The sequence below is a fragment of the Mesoplodon mirus genome (assembly GCF_964341445.2).
Source record: "Mesoplodon mirus genome assembly, chromosome: 10".
NCBI lineage: Eukaryota > Metazoa > Chordata > Mammalia > Artiodactyla > Ziphiidae > Mesoplodon > Mesoplodon mirus.
The window spans coordinates 36428732-36448598 of record NC_138986.1 but is presented as its reverse complement, the minus strand read 5'-3'; positions in this window follow the sequence as shown (position 1 = coordinate 36448598).

Sequence of the window (19867 nt, the reverse complement as noted above, 5' to 3'; positions counted from 1 at the left end):
CAGAGGGAGCCTGGCCCTGCCAACACCTTGATTTCAGACTTTAGGCCTTAACAACTATGAGAGAGTAAATTTCTGTTGTTTTATGCTACCTGTTTATAGTAGCTTAAAACAGCCCTAGGTACCAAAGGGGAAGGGGGGTGGAACTAATTAGGAGTTTGGGCTTAATATGTACATACTACTATATATAAAATAGATAACAAACAATGACTTACTGTATAGCAAAGGGAACTATACACAATATCTTGTAATAAACTATAATGGAAAAGTATCTTAAAAAGAATATGCATATATTTATATATATATATATGCCCAGGTGAATCACTTTATGTATACCTGAAACTAACACAACATTGTAAATCAACTATATTCCAATTTAAAAAAAAGCCCTAGGAAACTAATACAGATATCGTTAATGTTTGAATGGTGTGTGTGTGTGTGTGTAAGCTTAAATAGCTTCAAAGATAATGCCTAATGCAGAGCTTAAAAAAATAAGACTATAAATTTTACACACTGTAAACCAATTTGGTTCGATAGTAAATCTCATTATCACATTTTTCATACAATGAAAAGATTTTAGCAAGTAAAATTTGAGTATACTTTATAAAGCATTTTCATCCATTATCTCATATAATCCTCACACCAGTTCAGGGAGGGGGGACTCATGAGAAAACCACTGATTGTCTTAGAGTTACCCAGTGATGGAGTGAAAGTCAAATTACAAGACTTCCGGCTTCAAATCCTGTGCTGTTGCCTGCATTCCGCCCCATTGGTGACTCTAACGGCTCATGTCCGCTGAGAATTATTCAGGATAAACTGAGGTTATGGATGAGGGAGATCTCTGCACTGCAATTGCTTACACGTGTATTCAAAAAGAGTGGACTAGAGATATTAGTGCAAGTGCCTGCAAGCAGGTCTACTTCCAGGAAAGAAACGCTAGTGATACAACGTAATAATGTAAATAGTCTAATTCGTTCCAACAAAAGTTTATATTCAGAGATTTGAGGAGTAGAAAAAAGAGCCTATAAAATGACATGTTGTTGCATCTCCTCCCTAGCTGTCTCCCAAGTCTGAAAAAATAAGCTTTCTTTATAAATATAAAAAGGGATATTTATAGCCTTGGAAACCAGAACCAACTCAGCTTCCCCAAACAAGAGGGGTCTCCTCTTGCCTCACGCATGATCCTATAATTTACTGTCTCAATTCTCATTGTGGGATTTTTTATGGTTGATAAGAAAAATCATGCCTCAGGCAAGTGACACGGTTCAGTCTTTGTTGTTTTTGATTTGGAGTTTTTGTTCGTTTACTTACTTTTTTTTATTTTTGAGGCATTAAAAAACTCATGTAGGTATTTGCAGGGAGACAGCTGACCAACAATTAAACAGAAGAGGAGGAATCAACTTCTTGAAATAATGTGATACATGGCCTAAAACGCCATTTATCAGAAATTGGCTAACAGTATTATGTTATTTACAGCTGTGCCATGCCTCTGGCCTGTGTGGAGGAAGGGGAGAGAGAAGGAAGAGGAAGGAAGCCTCTCCACATGTACAGATCAGTGAATGACAGTGGTTTCCTACTAGCAATCTTATGGATCTTTATTAACGTAGCAGGAGAGTAATATCTAGTCTCAACCAGGAGGAGTCCTTGACACAGCAGCAGTGAAGCGCTACTTTTCTAAGAACTAACCAAGCTTTGGGTCATTCTCTGTGTTATCTCCTATAAGTACTTAAAAGTCAAGGATAGTGACTCAAAGGGGAACCTCAGCCTTTCATCTTTCTGACTGGGCTGAAGGCAAATTCATGACCAAGCCTCCATCCAGGCCATAAATGTATATTATGTTTGGTCTCAGGACAGACACCAGAAGCGCAGCAAATAATGTCTGTCTCCACATCTGTACTAAAGACCTTCTCCATTAGAGCTGTGACTCTGAGTGTGTGGAAGAGTTCTCCAGACCCAGGATATTTGCCCAGTTGATGAAGAGTTTCAGTTGTTGCTTTGAAGGTACTGACACATGCTCACAAAGCCTTCTCCATCCTTCATCCACTCACACCCTTAAATAAAAGTCAGGTTAATTATGTTACAATATAATCCACAGGAACATCCAAATTCTTCACTGGAATGTCAGGTATTGTCCATTATTTTAAATAAAGAAGTCATGAGTTACATGGTGGAAGTTTTCTTTTTCCTTTCTTTTTTTGGGGGGGAGGAGGAGGTAACAGATTTTTATTTTAATATTTATTGTAAAAGGACTTGGATTTGCCCTATAGCTTTTAAAGTAAAAATTGTCATCCCCCCCATAACCCCACACACTTGCAAATGCTTGCAAAGATTTTATCCAAATGTCGAGAAGCATCTCATATGGATAATTGAGACACAACAACTAAATTCAACAGATTTAATGCAGATTTTTGTGGCTCTAAGAATTAAAACAAGATCCCCACTCACCTCTTTACAACTGTCCCCACATTGCTTATGAGAAACTGAGTGCCTAGCCAACCCCAAGGCTGTGAAGGGCTATCCTGGAATAGGAACCCACAGCCAACCCAGGGCACCACACACAGCTTTTGACTTTTCGCCCATTAGTTAGCTACTCTGCCCAGATTTCCAGGAGAAGAACAAGACTGCCTGCTCCTCCACTGCCCCAGAGCTGCGAGTGACCTCCCAGAAGCACAGTGGAGCTCGCGGGGCAGTTGCTGTGAGGTCTGGGACTCCCCCAGCACTGAAGCGGTTAACTTGTAGGAAGACCCAGAGAAAGAAAAACAGACTAAGAACTGCCTTGTGCTGGGAGGAGGGCTAGAAAACGAGGCTGTTGCTGTTGTTTTCATTGTGTGCACTCTAATCAGGGAGAGTAAGAACAATGATGCATGTAATGCTGATTTTGGAACGTGTCCATGCAGCTTTTCCCAGGCTAGACAGCCTTGGGAACAACTGATAGAGTGGCACACCAGGAGCACAGCCTCAATCACCAAGCCCAGGGCAGGGCAGCCTTTTCTGTGGATAAAATATGTGAGGGATGACAAGAATCTTCCCAGCATGGGAAGTGGCAGTAACAAAAAAATACACAACAGGGGAAAACCGTGAAGGTTTTGCATCTCCCAGCCCGGCCAACGGGACGTGTTATTTGAAAGATAGGAGACTTCTCCTTCTGCCCACCCATCCCATTTTTCCTTTTTGTTTGTTTGTTTCCCTCTTTGCATTCAACTTGCCCTCCCTTTCTCCCCCACTCCCATCCCCCAAACTCCCTCCACCACACTTTGAAGCGGAGATGAAAGCCCTGTGTCGTGGCTGCTGGCACCAAGCAAGCAGGGGGACCGCTGAAGTGTGCTTTAGTTTAAGATGCTGTACTTTTCTCCCAAGGAAAAGGGGGGGAAAATCAGCTTGAAACAATACATCGCATTTTGCTGGGGAGCATACTTTAGGACTCAAACATGGTCCTAATTTTTCAAAGCTCTTGTCTCCAAGGATAAGGGAAGAGCTTAAAATGTGGTGTCCTCCCCCAAAGTGAATGCATATAACTGTGAGGGCTTGGGAGTGCAATGGTTTAATAAAATAAAACAAGAAAGAGACAAAAATCAGGGGCATGAGCTTTTTGGTATTGACGCAGCAGCAGATCACACAGCTTTCTCAAGTGTTATTGACACAGCTCCCTTATTTTGAAACAGCACATTCAAGCTATGCGGTACTAAATGATTCTGAAGGAATGACTTCCATACATTTACTTAATTATTTTCTTACCAGACTTAGCAAATAAAAATTCAACCTTCATTCATTAATCGTGACAATGTACCAAACTAGCGTAAAAGATGTTAATTGGGAAAACTGGCTGTGAAATATAGGGAACTCTTTGTACCACCTTTGCAACTTTTTTGTAAATCTAAAGCTATTGTAAAATAAAAAGTTTATCAAAGAGAAAAAGAAATTCAGGACACCTAGTTAAATCTGAATTTCAGCTAGACAATGATAAATCTTTAGTATAAGTATGTGCCAGGCAATATTTGGAATAAACTTATGCTAACAATACACTTGCTATTTATCTGAAGTTCAAATTTAACTAATGTCCTATAATATATCTGGCAACAATACTAGTTAGGATAGTTCTAAAATCGACTTATCTTTTTAAAAAACTTACGTTAAAACATTTTTAAGGCTTTGTTATAACATGAATTTATTTGCCATTCGTCAAATTTGAATGTAGAAATATTCAACATATTGTTCTTACAACAACACAGACTACCTGTAATAAGGCCCTTCTGTGTCCCCGTCAACCAATCCCTTAAACATACACACATATATACAACACCCTACACTTCCCTTGCCCCCATCCCTAAGCAGGCATATTCCACAGGGATTTTAAAAGGATTCTATGTATGTATTTTTTCCATCAAAGAAAGGGCTGGCTAATGTGTTGCTTCGAGCAATAGGTCAATATTTATAATCAACTCCTACCATGGAAAGTGCATATAGCTCCCACTTGGCCATTTCTTAAAACTGCAGCTGCTTTGTCAAATAGCAATAGCTCATGAGATCTAAATGAAGCATAATTATTTTTGGTTTAAAATTTTTCCCCAATTTATCTTCTTAATGCCCTGAAACCTGGTTTTATTATTTTTTGTTTAGTCTTTTTAAAAAAAAATGTGCTTATAGACACAAAATCAACCCAAAGGAACCATTTGGAAAGCTCAGCTGATTTGGTTCTGGATGCTGTACCTGTAAACCTCTCGTGTCCGCTCTTGTTCATGTAATATTGTGTTCACTTGAACTTGGACAAAGTTGAAGGCCTGGTATTTTTGCCCCTCACAGCTGCCAATCATGGGGACTGAAGAGGGGGTTAAAAGAAAAGCTAAGAATAAAGGAGAAGATTTCTGAGCAGTTTTGAACTCTCAATGTACATGAAATTCAGACAACACTTAGATAAGGGGTGAAGGTTGAATTTAAACCTGGACCAGGAAGACTGTTGAGTATCATCTAAAGAGTCATGTCTCCCTTGGACAACCATTTTCCTCCCTACCAATACTATTTTTTTGATTAAGCAAAAGATTACTGTGTTAGAAAAGTGGTTCTTATTAATCAAATTTTCAGTGTAAGTTCACTTCTGCTCCCTCTTTAGTTGGCACCAGAAAAGAAAATTTCTTGAACATCAGTATACTTTTCAGGAAAACTAGCAAGGTTTCAACTTGAGGGTAGATTTGAACCTAGATGGCTTTTACACAAACCTAGATAATGTTACATGATCTTAAATCATCCAACTTTCCAAATGTAGTCAAGACAACCTCCTTAAGTGAGTTCAAATATTTACTTTATTTGTAAAAAAAAGGATGGGAGAAATATAGTTATTCGCCTCCTTGTCCTACTATTCAAACACTATCTACACTTATCCCCATCTCCACCTCTCTGCTTATACAGAATGATAGTATGTTTACGTGAGAAATCCATGTATGTGTTTAGCTGGTGAAATAGCATGATGACTGAGTCTGGAGAATTCAGTCTAGTTTTAACTCTGATGCTAAAAACTATATAAATTTGGACAAGTCTATTCTTAATTCCTAGCCCAACAACTGAGAAATAACAAGACACTTAATTTCTTTGAAAAATGAGAATGTAAAACCAGATGCTCAAAAATTCTTTCTAATTCTGAAAATTCTGATTCTATATCAATTTCCACCTGTAGGTCTTCTTTCTACTCTAAGTATCAGAATGCAATATTTTATCAATTAATTTCACTTAATCAAACATTTCTTATCGTAATGGCTTATTTTGGGGAAAACCTACACCCAAACAGAATTACAAAGAAGTACGTGTAGAGGAGTGAAATTGTCAACTATTAGGTCTATAAATCCTCTCCTTTGGGAAATTAGAATTTGTGAATATTGCATCTTGGCCACTGAATTTTCAGATAAGGATAACACATGGATATACATGAGTATCTATTTGTTCAGATAGCGTGCCCATTTGTGAGCATAACAGATTTAAGGATTCCAGCTGTGTTGGAGTACAGACAGACACACAAGGAAAACAGATAATTTTTTAAAGAGAAGAAATGACACTATCATTGCTTTCAGCAGTATAATCAAATATAAAAGGACTTGGATCAATTATAGGATTGATATGGCATATGGCAAATGCTGTTCTTTTAGGAAAAAATGCAAAATATGGAGACTGGGAACCAGGAAGCAATCAAGGGAATATCTAAAAAATGAAACAGGCATCTAGCTTGCTGATCAGAACCAGGACCCAAGGATTATTGTGGAGAAATCATTGAAATCATCAGTTGGGTCTAGGGAGAGTAAAAATGACAACCTGGATAAAAGGATAGAGGGAGAAACTGTACAACAAAAGTCTCACAAGGGAGCTGTTAGAGTCCAGAAGTCCTTTCTTCAGAACTTCAAGCCTCTGGGGTCAGCTTTCTTCACTCTGCAGCTCCCTGGCAAATGGAATCAGCCAGGTTCTTGTTCATTCTTCTCAGATTCAGACTTCAGCAATCGGAGGCAAAGTATTCTCCAAAGAGGGAATTCATTGCTTTCTCTGTTCTTGGAGATCTCCTCTTTTCCTTGACATATTATTTCAAAGGCCTTTTAATAATGAGATCACTTAAAATTGAAATCACATACCAAGTTACAATGCATGACTTTACTGCTGCCAGAACTTCACTGTGATTAAAGCTTGTGCTTACCTATGTATTTTGCTTAAATATATGTTAGGGGAAGAAAACTGGGTTTTTCTATAGCTTACATGGCTTATTTTATGTTTGTTTTATTATTTTGTTCATTATTTCAAGAATTAATCATGTCCTTTAAAAGATAAATACAAACCAATATAAACAGTCTCTCTCTTCAACACAAAGTTTTCTACACTGAAAGCTAACACTATTTTCACACATCCTTCTTCAGTTGGGCCAAATTATTATTCAAGTTGGCTTCCTGTTGCCAACCAACTGTCTCTCAATATACAAAAAATGTACTCAATATTTCACCTAAGATAGCTATAAAAATCCACATGTGGAGACCACTTTCATACTGATTTCTATGTTCAACTTAGAATTCTGTTTCCTCTCTTTCAAAGGGAGTAAAAGGGGATCCCTAACAGCTTGGCCAGGACCCACCTTAGCTGGTTAGGAGGATAGAAGAAGAGAGGTGACCCCACAGGAGTTTATAATAGAGGAGCCTCACATCTCCTCTTCTAAAAAGGGTACTAAATACCCTGGGTTTGGTACATTGACGCCAACTCAGATGAAAGTTCCCATTTTCTCTGAAAGGCTGAAAGTCACTTTTCCTCATTCTGACCATAATATGGACATTGTAGATGTTTTATCCCACCCTCCTTCTTCTACTCGCTAGCAAGAATTGGAAGGGGTATGGAGATCCTTGGGGCACAAAAGCCACCAGCACTGTCCCCTTCCCCCTTTGTGAGGCTGAGGGTTACATAGGTGTAATGTCTAGCTTGCCTCTTTCTCAAATTATAGTCCCAGAACAAGAATTTGTTCACTCATTTAACAATTATTTAACAAGTAGTATATTAGTGAATAGATGTCATGTGCCAGAAACCTTGCCAGGCAGATACAATGGTAAGCAAAACAGATGTGGTTCCGGCCATCAAGAAGCTTGCAGTCCAGTGAGAGAGCTGACCATTGGTTGACTGATCACTCAAATAAATGAATAATTTAAAACTGGTAAGTGTTGTGAAGAGACATTATAGTACGTCATGAAGATAGAAGGATTTCTTAATGCATTTCTCACAAGTGCCCTCATACAGTGTCATAGCACTGATTTTGCGGGGGGAGGGGTGGTGGAGAGCATAACTTGAATGCTTAATGCATATCAATTAGTCAAAAAAAAGCTTCCCCAATACTATGCCCTTCTTGAATTTGGTAAAACTTACACACTCACTGTTTATGAACTTTTATAACAATCCAGTAATTCAATATTAATTTCCTTCATTTCTGCATGTAAGTAGAATTGATAAATTTTGTATGGTATCAACTTCTAACTAATCTGACCTTGCCAGCTCCTGCAAACAATCACATCCATGTTATAACAACTTTATCTGTTCCCAAATCCTGAAATATACTTCACTAGAAGGTTATCTTAGAATCTGCCCTCTTTATTTGTATCTGAATGAGAAGAGTGTAACTGTTCTAAGTGGCTGTTTTCCAAGACCTATACATGAAATAATATATGCTTGTGAAATTTGTAAAATCACAAATTTTTTTAAAACTCAATTTAAAAAAAAAGAATATTTATTCAATCCAGAAGGTAAAAGATCCAAAGTAACAAGTTTTGGAAGCCCATGTATGTAAGTAAACAAACCTATTCTCTCTTTACCAAGTGGAAAAATTGGTGATAATAGATGTCAAAATACTTGATTCTTCAAGAGATTTGTAGAAGCTTCCAGTGAACTTAAAGCCCTTAATCTCCATTTCATGTCTTTTAAACATGTAAATGATTTCAGTTACACCACCTTCTCAAGTGTATCATAAACCTTTTTCAAAATATATTAATAATAATGATGGCAGTGCTTCCACCATTTATTTTTTCCAAATTCTAGCACAAAGCTTTAACAGATTAAAAAAAAAAAATACTGCTGCTACTGGTAATAACAATAATAAACTCTGTCACTTGCTGTCTGTGTAATCTGGGGCAAGTAATTTACTTTCCTCATCTGTAAAATGAGTGAATTAAGACCTATCTTACAAAATTATTGTCAATATTAAAAATAACATGTGAAAAGTATCTGGGACTTATAAACACTCCATGAATTGCCATGGGATGGTGGTGATTACTGTAAGAGTCTGTTGGTTTAATTTAGCCTCCAAACAACAGAAAACAAACATAGAATCTCATATGTAAATCATATTATGAAAATAAGAAAGCTTCAACAAAATAATTCCTCTTCATAAAGTGGGTTGAGCATTCAATCATGTAGCTAGCAAAGTTAACAATCTCCTACATGAAGCTATGCTGTTCAGGTAGAATGAAACAGCTGGGCTCTGAGAATGAGACCAAAGGAAAAAAAAATAGACCTAAAATTGCAACCAGAAAGATCTTGGGTTGTGAGACATCAGAGTCAGAGGATAAAACAAAACTGGCATCTCCTTGGGTGGTTCAGTGAGTGGAAGTCCTGGGTTTGGTTAGCTGACAGCCCACCAGAAGAGTGAAGAAAAACTAGGAAATCCATCAAGGTGCCAGTGACTGACTGGAAATTGTCTGTTATGTCTAAAAATGAAATCAAAGTCAAATTCAAAGTACTAGTATTATATGCCACAATGCTGCATGTGGTATCATTTGATCCAAGAGAATGATCTTTTCTCACAGCTTATGGGAATTGCTGCTACCAGCTTGCATATGACTGAGTCAACCAGAGATAAGGGCAGAGTTACTAGGACCAGTTTAATATATTATTCTTGTTCACTTTTCAAATGACATTTATCACAAAGGACATTATGTTCTGTAAGATAGTTCAGTTTGGGCTGCCAATTGGTCCGAGCTTCTTAAAAGTTATTTTCAGAAACCATGATTCTACCCTTTGGCAATACAACCAACTGACACATTCTACATTTGGTAAACAGACACTAGTTCTTGTAAAATTATTTATTACTTAAAATTATCTATGAAGACAGCCCACTGGAAATATTAAACTGGTACTCCAAGCAGATTGCTAATAATTTGGAAGCAAATGCTTCCCTTGGGGAAACTACTAAATTTTCATTCTCTAAAAAAACTTTAGAAGTACTTCTGGGGCTTCCCTGGTGGCGCAGTGGTTGAGAGTCCGCCTGCCGATGCAGGGGACATGGGTTCGTGCCCTGGTCTGGGAAGATCCCACATGCCGCGGAGCGGCTGGGCCCGTGAGCCATGGCCGCTGAGCCTGCGAGTCCGGAGCCTGTGCTCCGCAACGGGAGAGGCCACAACAGTGAGAGGCCCACGTACCGCAAAAAAAAAAAAAAAGTACTTCTGTTGCAATTTGTATTACGTATGCTATGTATACAGAGCTCTTTAAATAGGATTAGGTTAATCCACAGTCTTAACATTAAAAAATGTTTGACTCTGTGTAGCATGGTCTCCAAATGTGTGAGAGAGACATGTGGACTGGTCTTTACCATTATGAAATGCTTAGAAAGTATCCATCAAGCACTTGTATCTCAACTGGATGCCAAAAATTTACATATTATAATGTGTTCTGTTCTTAAGGAACTCCCTTGTTCAGAGGAATTTACAAGTTGGCAAGGAGACATCAAAATTCAAATACATATATATATATATAATGTATATGTATATAGAAGGTATATATGTGTGTGTATGTCTGTCTGTCTCAAAACTCAACACTAAGAAAACAAACAACCCAATTTAAAGAATGGGAAAAAGATTGGAACAGAAGCTTCACCAAAAAATTATGAATAGCAAATAAGCACATGAAAAGATGTTTAACATCGTTGATCATTAGGGAAATGCGACTTAAAACCACAGTGAGATACCACTACACACCTATTAGAAGGGCTAAAGTTAGGAAAACTGGCCATGCCCAGTATTGGTGAGTATGTGGGAGAACTGAAACTCTAATACACCTGTGCTGGTGAGAATGTAAAATGGTACAACCACTTTGGAAAACAGTATCTCTTGATAAATCTATGAGAAGGGAGGCATATTAAAGGATACAGTTACACAGTAATACATAGCAAACTTCTAAGGAACACCATTCACACCCTAGTCTGTGTGCATAGTTTGTCCCCGGATATGTAAAAAGCATAATTTCGGTGGCCTTATGTGGCAAATCTTACTAAAAAGTTGGTTTTGAGGTGAGGAATAGGATGTGGCTATGCGCAGGCATGGGGACGGGCAAGGCAATACATCTGAAAGCTGAAAAGAAAGACCATTCTTGAGGAGCAAGAAATCAGTTATGCCTGCTGACTGCTGTTTACAATTCCTTGAAATGTAAAGGAGGGCATGTGTGATTCAGTAGGCAGGTCCCAGTCATATGTGTCCCCAAAGCTGGTGATAAGGAATGGAAAAATTCACTCAATACAAACCAGTATTGGGTTTTCAATAGAGGAAAATGAGGTCAATTAAGTGAAATTGCTATAATGGACAGTTTTTCCATTAAGCAATACTGACTTTCAGAAGAAACTGAGAGCCATATAAGAAAATGGCAAAAATTTTGTAGGGTGAGGGAAGGGATTGGTGCACATAGAGAGATATTAATTCAAGTTCCTTAAAAAGAACTCAGGTGGGGAGGAGGACTAGGACCAACTAAGATTGTTAGGCATCTGGCTGCTGTATTTTGACCTACTGTAGTGGGAAAGCTAGCAACTAATCAGACAATAATAATAGCTGCTGCTTATTGGTACTTCACTAAAGGCAAGGCTCCCTACTCAGTGATAAACAGTCTTCATACATAATCCAGTTTAATCTTCACAACAACCAATGAGATAATTATTATTGCCCCCATTTTATAGACAAGGATATCAAAGACTAGAGACTTAAGGAAATTGCCCATTGACCACACAACATGGAAGAGGAAACCTGGGACTTTAACTCAGGGCTTCTTAATCTTTCATTTATCCAAAACTGAATCCAAGAATATAAAACTCCATTCCAAAAAAATAGTAAATAATATGATTACAAAAACTTCTACTTAGTAATAAATGTCACTAGTTAACAGCAAGAGACAAAGAGTGTATGAGAGAGAAGAGTAAAAAGTGGGGAACATTTTGTTAGCACTCACCACTTTATGACTCTTGTCCCACCTGGAAGTTCTCCAGGGTCGTTCTAAGACAGCAGAGTAAATTATCACCTGTTTTAATCTGCCCTCCCAAAAGGATTTGTGAAATATGAAAGCAGCTTGTTTTCTTTTTAAATAAATTGCACTTCTAAAATGAAGCTTGATTTTCCTAGAAATCCTGGAAATTTTGCATGGATGAGAAGGAATGACAGATAAATAAATTTTTACTTTGCAAAAAAACTGTTTACTTTCCAATGTTTCTTGACACGGGTCTCATGTTAGAATCACCTGAGATACTAGGGCCTCACATCAGATCAGTGAACTCAGAATCTCTGTGGGGTAGGCCTGGGCATCACCATCGTCTTTGAATCAGCTCCTCTATCAGGTATTTCTAACATAAAGCCAAGTTTGAGCACAGAGTTTGGAGTCTTCTGGGTCACATCTAATTCATTTAACTAGTATCCTGCAAGTCACATGACATTAAAAGCTATGTGGCGGCCTCATCTTTGTCTTTGACAACTCAGAACTCTGTCATCCTCTGTGCCTCAGTGTCTCACTAGAGAGGAGAAGAACCACTCCGCTTATTGCCCACAGCCCACCTAAAGCTGAGATGAGGCTATGGATCTCAGTTCAAGTTCCCCATCGTGGGTACAGGTCATAGGGGCCCAGGGAAGTAGTGGGAGTGGGTAGGGTCGGCCAAGAGTAGGCCAAGTGACAATCTCAGGTCTCTGGTTTTTACACTATTGTCTTTTGTAGAAGCTCAGGAAGGAAACGTAAATGTGTAATATCTACACTAACATAATGTCCAGAATTTTTCAAGTTTCCAGAGGTACAAGTCAAAGCACTGAATGGTCCTTCCACTTACAGTTTATCAAGAAAGGAAAAAAATATACATCGGGAAATACTTGACATCATTCAACTATAGAATGATCTGAGGCCTTGCTTTCTCCATCTCTTGCACCCCTGAGCACCCATGTTGCATGTACTTCACAGGCAATGTCTGGGTACAAGGGGATTAGATAACAACCAGAAAACTCTGGTTCAAATCTAGGCTCACCCCTTAGTAACCAGGTCACTGACCATAATGACCTCTAGAATGGGGGAAATATACTATAAGTGCTACCTACCTCTGGATACCAACTCAAAGAGAAGATAAGACATATGAAAGCATTTTATATGGAAGCCCTATATGTATAGTTTTCATTATTTTTTTCATTTGCATTACATGAGTTTTAGCACCCTGCCTCTAGTCAGGAATGAAGCTAAACCTCTTGCTAACCTCAGACTAATTGGAACCGACATTTGACAGCTTCCCATTGGCCTGCTTCCATGTGCTGTGGAGGCCTCAGACATGCCTCCTCAGCCCCCAGGCCATTGGAATGGCTAAGATAAAGTGTAGCTGATCTTGTCTTCCACTTGGTACATTGGATTGATTTGACATTTGCAATTATTGGGAAGCATCATGTCCTTGATGACATGGGGCTCCACCACAAGCATCACCACCATCACCGCCATCACATCTGTACTTTACACCCTATCCCCAGCAAGTGGCCAAAGACTGATAGGAAGGTACAAATCCTGGCCCTTTGGCCTCAAGGTGGGGCAACTCTGCAGTGAGATTTAAACTTCCCACAATTAGATTGAGGATCACACCAGAGCCGGCTCCTTCCCCTTCCTTATCTTGCTTCCCTCCTTCCTTTACAAGGGTTTCCTGAGAAATGCTGATCAATAAGTCACATACACCTGAATCCTTGTCTGAGGATCTGTCTTTAGGCAACCTCGCTAAGACAACTATATTAGAGTTACCTGCTTTATGTTTTGTCTACTGAACATTTTAAAATAGAGTCTTTGCCTCATTATTCAACCATCTGCAGAATGCTTCTTCCCGTCATCTAGCTGCTGATTAGAAAGGAATGCAAAATAATTTAGTAATGTCCCAAACAAAACACATATAACAGGGTAAATCTGTACATATTCAGCATTCCCATGTCAATGTCATCTAAGTAGCCAGAGAGAGGGAGCTAACATCAAATCTCCCAAAGAACCAGAAGAGAGGTATGATCATCTACTGAGGTTAGAACAATGGTTTTTGTTCATTTGGAATCCTGGAAACTTCTAGGAATTTGATGAAAGTTAGGGATCCTCTCTCCCAAATAGGCACAAAAACACATATATACAATATTTTGCATGAATTTTCAGAAATTTTGTTCGATTCTGAAGTAAATTCTAGATCCCAGGTAAAGAATTTTTGGCTATAGTAATATGACCCCATCATCTGAAGGATTGAAAATCGCTTGTATTTAGTGCTGCTAAGTTAGTGCTAATAATAGTTCTAATTCCTATTTCATCTTCCACACTTAATATATGGGGCAAAACCTACGAACACTTGACCCAAATGGAGGACTCTCAGTCCCTCCTCCCAGGCACTGTGGGCCCACCTCTCCTGAGAGGCTGCCTGCCGACTGTCCCAAAGCTGCAAGCTTGACACCAGGAGGCCAAGACCTTCGGTTCACAGCCATCTCAGCCCACTCCAGCCCCAAATGAGGCTGACTCGAAAGCCCTGAGGCCGATTTAACACCATTTGGAATTAGTACCATCCCCTCCCTGTCATAGCTTGTTACCACCCAAAACATAACACCCTCCAGAAGTCTCTTCACTTTCAACTCTCATCTCCATACTGTTTTCTACTTCCTCTCCTCTCCCCTCCTCTATCTTCTCTCTGATCTTCCAAACCTTTCACTCTTCCCTCTATCCTCCATGCCAAGCTAAACAAAACTTTCTATACCCTCGACCTCTTTACTGAATGTTCATTTTCTTCATTCCTTGGCTTTCATTAAAACTGGGTTTTTTCTCCAGGAGCAGCTGGAACAGATGTTTCTATTCGGTGTTCCAAGTTTCATGGACCAGTAAGAGAACTGGAATACTTCATCTGCCAAGAGCGGCACCACCCCTCATCTGCTGGCATATTCTTCCCCCTACCAGATCCCCAACCTTATTGTTCAGAAACAGGCTGTATTTTCCTTATTTATTTTAGGAAATTTCATTATGTTCTAGCTTACTGAGGAGAAGACTTGACTTTAAAAATTTCAGTCAATAACATGTAAAATAGGTAACTTTAATATAAATGTATTAAGTCAGGTTTCCCAGAAGCAGATCCTGAACAGGGACTCAGTTTTACCTGATTTATTGTGGGGACAGTCTCAGGAAATTCTTGTAAGGGAGGGAGTGAAGCAGACCAGGGAAGGGGGTGGAGCTGAACAAGGATGTGGTCCTTGCCTGATTGCAGGCAGAGGAGCTCTACAGCTTAAATCTCCTGGCAGAGTTCTCCCACCTTGAGGCAGAGGGGGCCAGGCACCATTCAAGGTGCTGAATATACAGAACTAAACCAAACAGATAAAATCCCGACTCCCATGGGGCTGCCATTCTCTTGGGGGAGGCAAGATAAACAAATATATAATATGTCAAGAAGTAACCGATGTTACAAAGAAACAGGCAGGGGAGGCTAGAGATTAGATGGTTCAGGGGTGTTGTTTTGGATGGAGTGGTTGGGGAAGACCTCTCTGGGAGGTGATATGTGAGTAGAGACCTGAATGAAGTGAGGGACTGAATCACACAGGCATCTGGAGGGAAAGTATTTTTGTGGAACAGCAGAGGCAGAGATCCTGATCCAGAAGCACATTTGACACATTCAAGGAAGGGCAGGGAGACCTCTGTGGCAGGAATGGGGACATAGTTGAAGAGCTGGCAGGGAATCTGCTGGTACGGCCTACAGGCCATGGTTAAGATCTTGGGCTTTTATTCTGAAAACGGTCTTACATGTCCCACCTCCCTAGGCACAGTGATTGGCCTAAGACTGGACTCGTGATCCTAACTGGACCAATCATAGCCTCCCCACATTACTGGCCACAGTATTAGACCCAACAATGGGCACTCAATAGGGTTATGCCAGAGTTCTCTCCCCCAAATTTTCACGTTAGAGCTAAGAGAAGAGGGAGAGTTCTTCTTATGTAGCAAAGTTGAAAAATACGAGAATAGAAGCCAAAAGGTAAAGAGATGCAAAATGAGTGGTAGAGAAAGACAGTACCATTGGCGGGGACATCTTTGATTCTGATGGCCCAGGAGCAACTCCATCTACTCACACCCTCTCCTCAGTTTGGCCACATTTACTGGTAAATTCTCCTTAACCTGAACTAATTGGACTTGGATTTCTATCACTTGGAAGTCAGCATTCTCCTAACTCCTAGTGCTCCTTTAAACTTAATCTTTCTCCTCACTGGGTGAAAAAATAGCCACCTGCTTATGCCCTCTGTTTATGGCTTGTACCACCTTTTCTTTTTATTGTCATCAAGCAACTTCCCAGCTACTCTCTTTCACTCAAGTACTTCAAAGTGGTCCTTCCTACCCCAACCCCAGCATCATCCTGAACATGTCCTTGTGAGGATTCCTGACCCTGGCCTCATACTTCCTTGGCTTCTTCAGTTGACACTACTTCCATCTCTACCATACTTTAATTAAATATCTGCATGGCCAGACTCTGTAATATGTTATCCCTGAGAAGTGTTCCATATCCGAAATCTTAAATAAACTCCAGCATCTCAAACTCAATCTTATCCTTCCAAATAGAATGAAAGTCTGGAACTGCTGCTACCACAGAGGACCACCTGCTTTATAATGAGGACAACTCAGACAGGAGCGGAGCCTGAAAATTCCTGAGGACACTGTTTGATGTCTAATCATGTAGGCTAATATATATTCTTTTTTTTCCTTAAGACTTGGTTGACTTTTTGTCACTTGCAACCAAAAGAGTCACTGCAAATGACTAATTCAAGGTATTTTACCTGTGCTGGGCCAGTTGCCTATTATTTCCCTGAGCAAAAATTACATATATGTTTTATTGCATATCAATATATATTTACTACTCACTATTCTTCTCAAGCTTTCTCATCTTTCAAGCATGCTCCTGTTTATAATTTTGACCAACCACATTGTCAACCACTTCTTGAGAAAATTAAAGCACACACACTCGTACATACATATGCATCCATCTTAGAATTCTACCTACTCCTCTCTCTCATTTTCTTCCGTCTGGTCTCAGAGGATGTGCTCTCTTTCCCACACACCAAAACTCCACTTAGTCTGGACCCCGTTCTCCACCCTGTCCCTACCATTTTTCCCTGAGAAATCCCATCTCAACCCTAACTCTTCAGTTTCTCCTTTCTCAAAGCAAGCCCCTCTTCCTCAGCTTAAAATGACGCTCCCTTTCTTTTGTGCCGTGTCCTCCTCCATCTCTCCTCTATCGCCACAATTACAAACTTGGTCTGCTAACCTTCACAGGTAAGTTCACCCACTTCTCGTTTATGACTACCCAGCTATAAGCTGGCAACTGACAAATTTTTATCCAGCCCAAGTCTCACCCCATAGCTTCAGAATCCTAAGTCCAATACCTCCTTACATTTCAATATCTCAATTTACATGTCTGTAACTGAGTTCACTATCTCCTATCATCCTAAGCCTGCTCTTCTTCATATTATCACTGTCATCCACCTACTCACCCAAGCTGGTCAATCATTCTCCAGTCCTGGTAACTGACTTTCTAAATATTCTTGAATCGCTGTCTGCCTTTCTACCTCACCACCTAGACCACTGCATCTAAATCAGGCATCCATGGATCAATCCTCCACGGCTGCAACAGCTTCCTATCCAAAATGCAAACATGACCATGCCACTCTCTGCCAAAAATCTGTCAATACTTTATGGATCTAACTGAAGCTAAACAAATGTTTCTGGGAATATTGAGTTTCATCAATTAATAGGACACTAGTCATTCTCAAACCAAATGAACTTTTTTCTCCTTTTGGCCATTTTGAATTGTCCATGGCACCTTTATTCCTCATTAGAATGCCATCAAAAACTGACTATGTTCAGTTTTTGTCCATCAAGTTTCAATTATTTGCCCCTCTCTATATAAAGTTAAATGAGTGACATCAAGTTAGAAATGAAGAAGTGGGTTGGCACAGTAATGGAGCTCCTATGAATACAAGATATGGGATTTAGATCAATATGAAATATTTGGGAGGTAAGCGGCTTCAGTATCCAATATGCCTGATCTTAGCCAAACACAGCTTCCCAAGAAAATCCCCAAAATGCTTGAAAAGTTTCCATAAGATGGATTGAAAAGGCTCTGCAGACTTCAAAGGACTGTTTAAAATGTTTTGATGAGTTACATGTAAATGAACACACAGATTAAATTTCCATCTAAGGCCACATGCTCTTAAAACATTGAGGGAAAGTGCTTTGCAAAACATGCTCTGGATTGTTCTGAACTCAAAGCAGTTTGCAATATTCAACAAACCTAAATGTGGCAGGGCTCACCCATCTCTTCGTCAGTCTCCTTACTACTTCAAAGCATAGTCACTAACCAATAAGTGTCAGTAAGAAAGGAAAATGTACACAGAGGGTTAAACTAAAAGGAAACTGATATTCTGCTCATTTAAAGGAGAGGATGATGATCCTAGAGCTATGAAAGAGCAACATGGATGGACCTAGAGATTATCATATTAAGTGAAATAAGTCAGACACAGAAAGAGAAATATCATATGATATCATTTATATGTGAAATCTAAAAAGATGATATAAATGAACTTATTTACAAACCAGTAATAGACTCACAGACTTTGAAACAAACTTATGGTTGCCAAAGGGGAAAGGTGTAGGGGGGAGGGATAAATTAGAAGTTTGGGATTAACATTTACACACTACTATATATAAAATAGATAGCCAACAAGGACCTACTGTATAGCACAGGGAACTCTCCTCAGTATTCTGTAATAACCTATATGAGAAAAGAATCTGAAAAAGAATGGATAAATGTGTATGTATAACTGAATCACTTTGCTGTACACCTGCAATTAACACAACATTGTAAATCAACTATACCCCAATATAAAATAAAAATTAAATTTTAAAAAATGCAAAGAGAAAGTTTCTTTTTTCCAGATTTTATTTGTTCAATTACTGATTTAATTAACAAATGTATTTTTGAGCACCTACTACATGCCAGGCACCATAAGGAAATCAAAGAGTTATATGGATCATCTCTTAAATTTCCTGGGAGATAGAAAAATGATTTCTTTCACTAGCCTAGATACATCATTACTACCTGGAGAACAGTATCCACGTGCACATAAGTCATGGGAAAAATGGAGTAGAAGGTGTAGAAAATGTTCACATACATACATTCTCCAGCCAACAGAGCAAGAAATAGGCACACTGTGGTTTATGTAGTTCTGAGGTAGTTGAAGGGCTGGAAACTTCATCCTGAACCTTGTGCCCTGGCTCAGTACCTTGTGCACTGCATGTCCTGGATCTTGGTATCCCAGCTTCCTGCCTGGAGCATCCAGCTTGTCACTGGTGTTCTGGAAAGTCCAGATTGCTGAACACTGTTGACTGCCCCAAATGGAGAACCACCTAGCTCAGAAATTCACTCTGTCAGCATACAGCCTGGTGACAAAACCACGGGATGCTTAATTTGGGGTTTTCTAGCTTAAAAAAAGTTGCCAGCTACCTTTTGTTGACCATGCTGGTCAAAATTCCCTGTTATCCAAGCTCTCAGTCCCAAGACTGTATGAGATTCTGCCTGATTCAAACATGGCTGCTGCTAATTAATTTTTTTTTAATTTCTGAGTTATTCCACATTCTTCTGATGAGAAATAAAATGTGATCATCTTACTGTTCCCCAACAGACCCACAAAAGGGAGGAGGACAGTTGAGTGACTACCCTTAAAATTTTCAGAAGAGAAAAGGAAAAGATTACAGGATACGGACCCCTTTGACTACAGGTATTCTGAGAGCTGGGACCTCATATTCTATTTCTTTTCATGCTTTCCTATAATGCTTAATTCAAAAAAACACCATCCATTCACTAACAAAAACTCCCAACACTAAAATCAAGGCTAAAAGAGGGAAGGGCAGGGTAGTGGAGGAGATTGGGGGAAAAAGCATTCCTAAGAGAAGACTCCCTGGTGACAGACTACAACCTTTTCATCTTCTCCTCATTTGTACTTTGTCAGTCATTTTTGGCAAGGTAAAAAATGAGAACATTTCCCACCTAAGTGTTGATACACATTTAACTCCAAATCTCTAACATTCCCTGCACAGACTG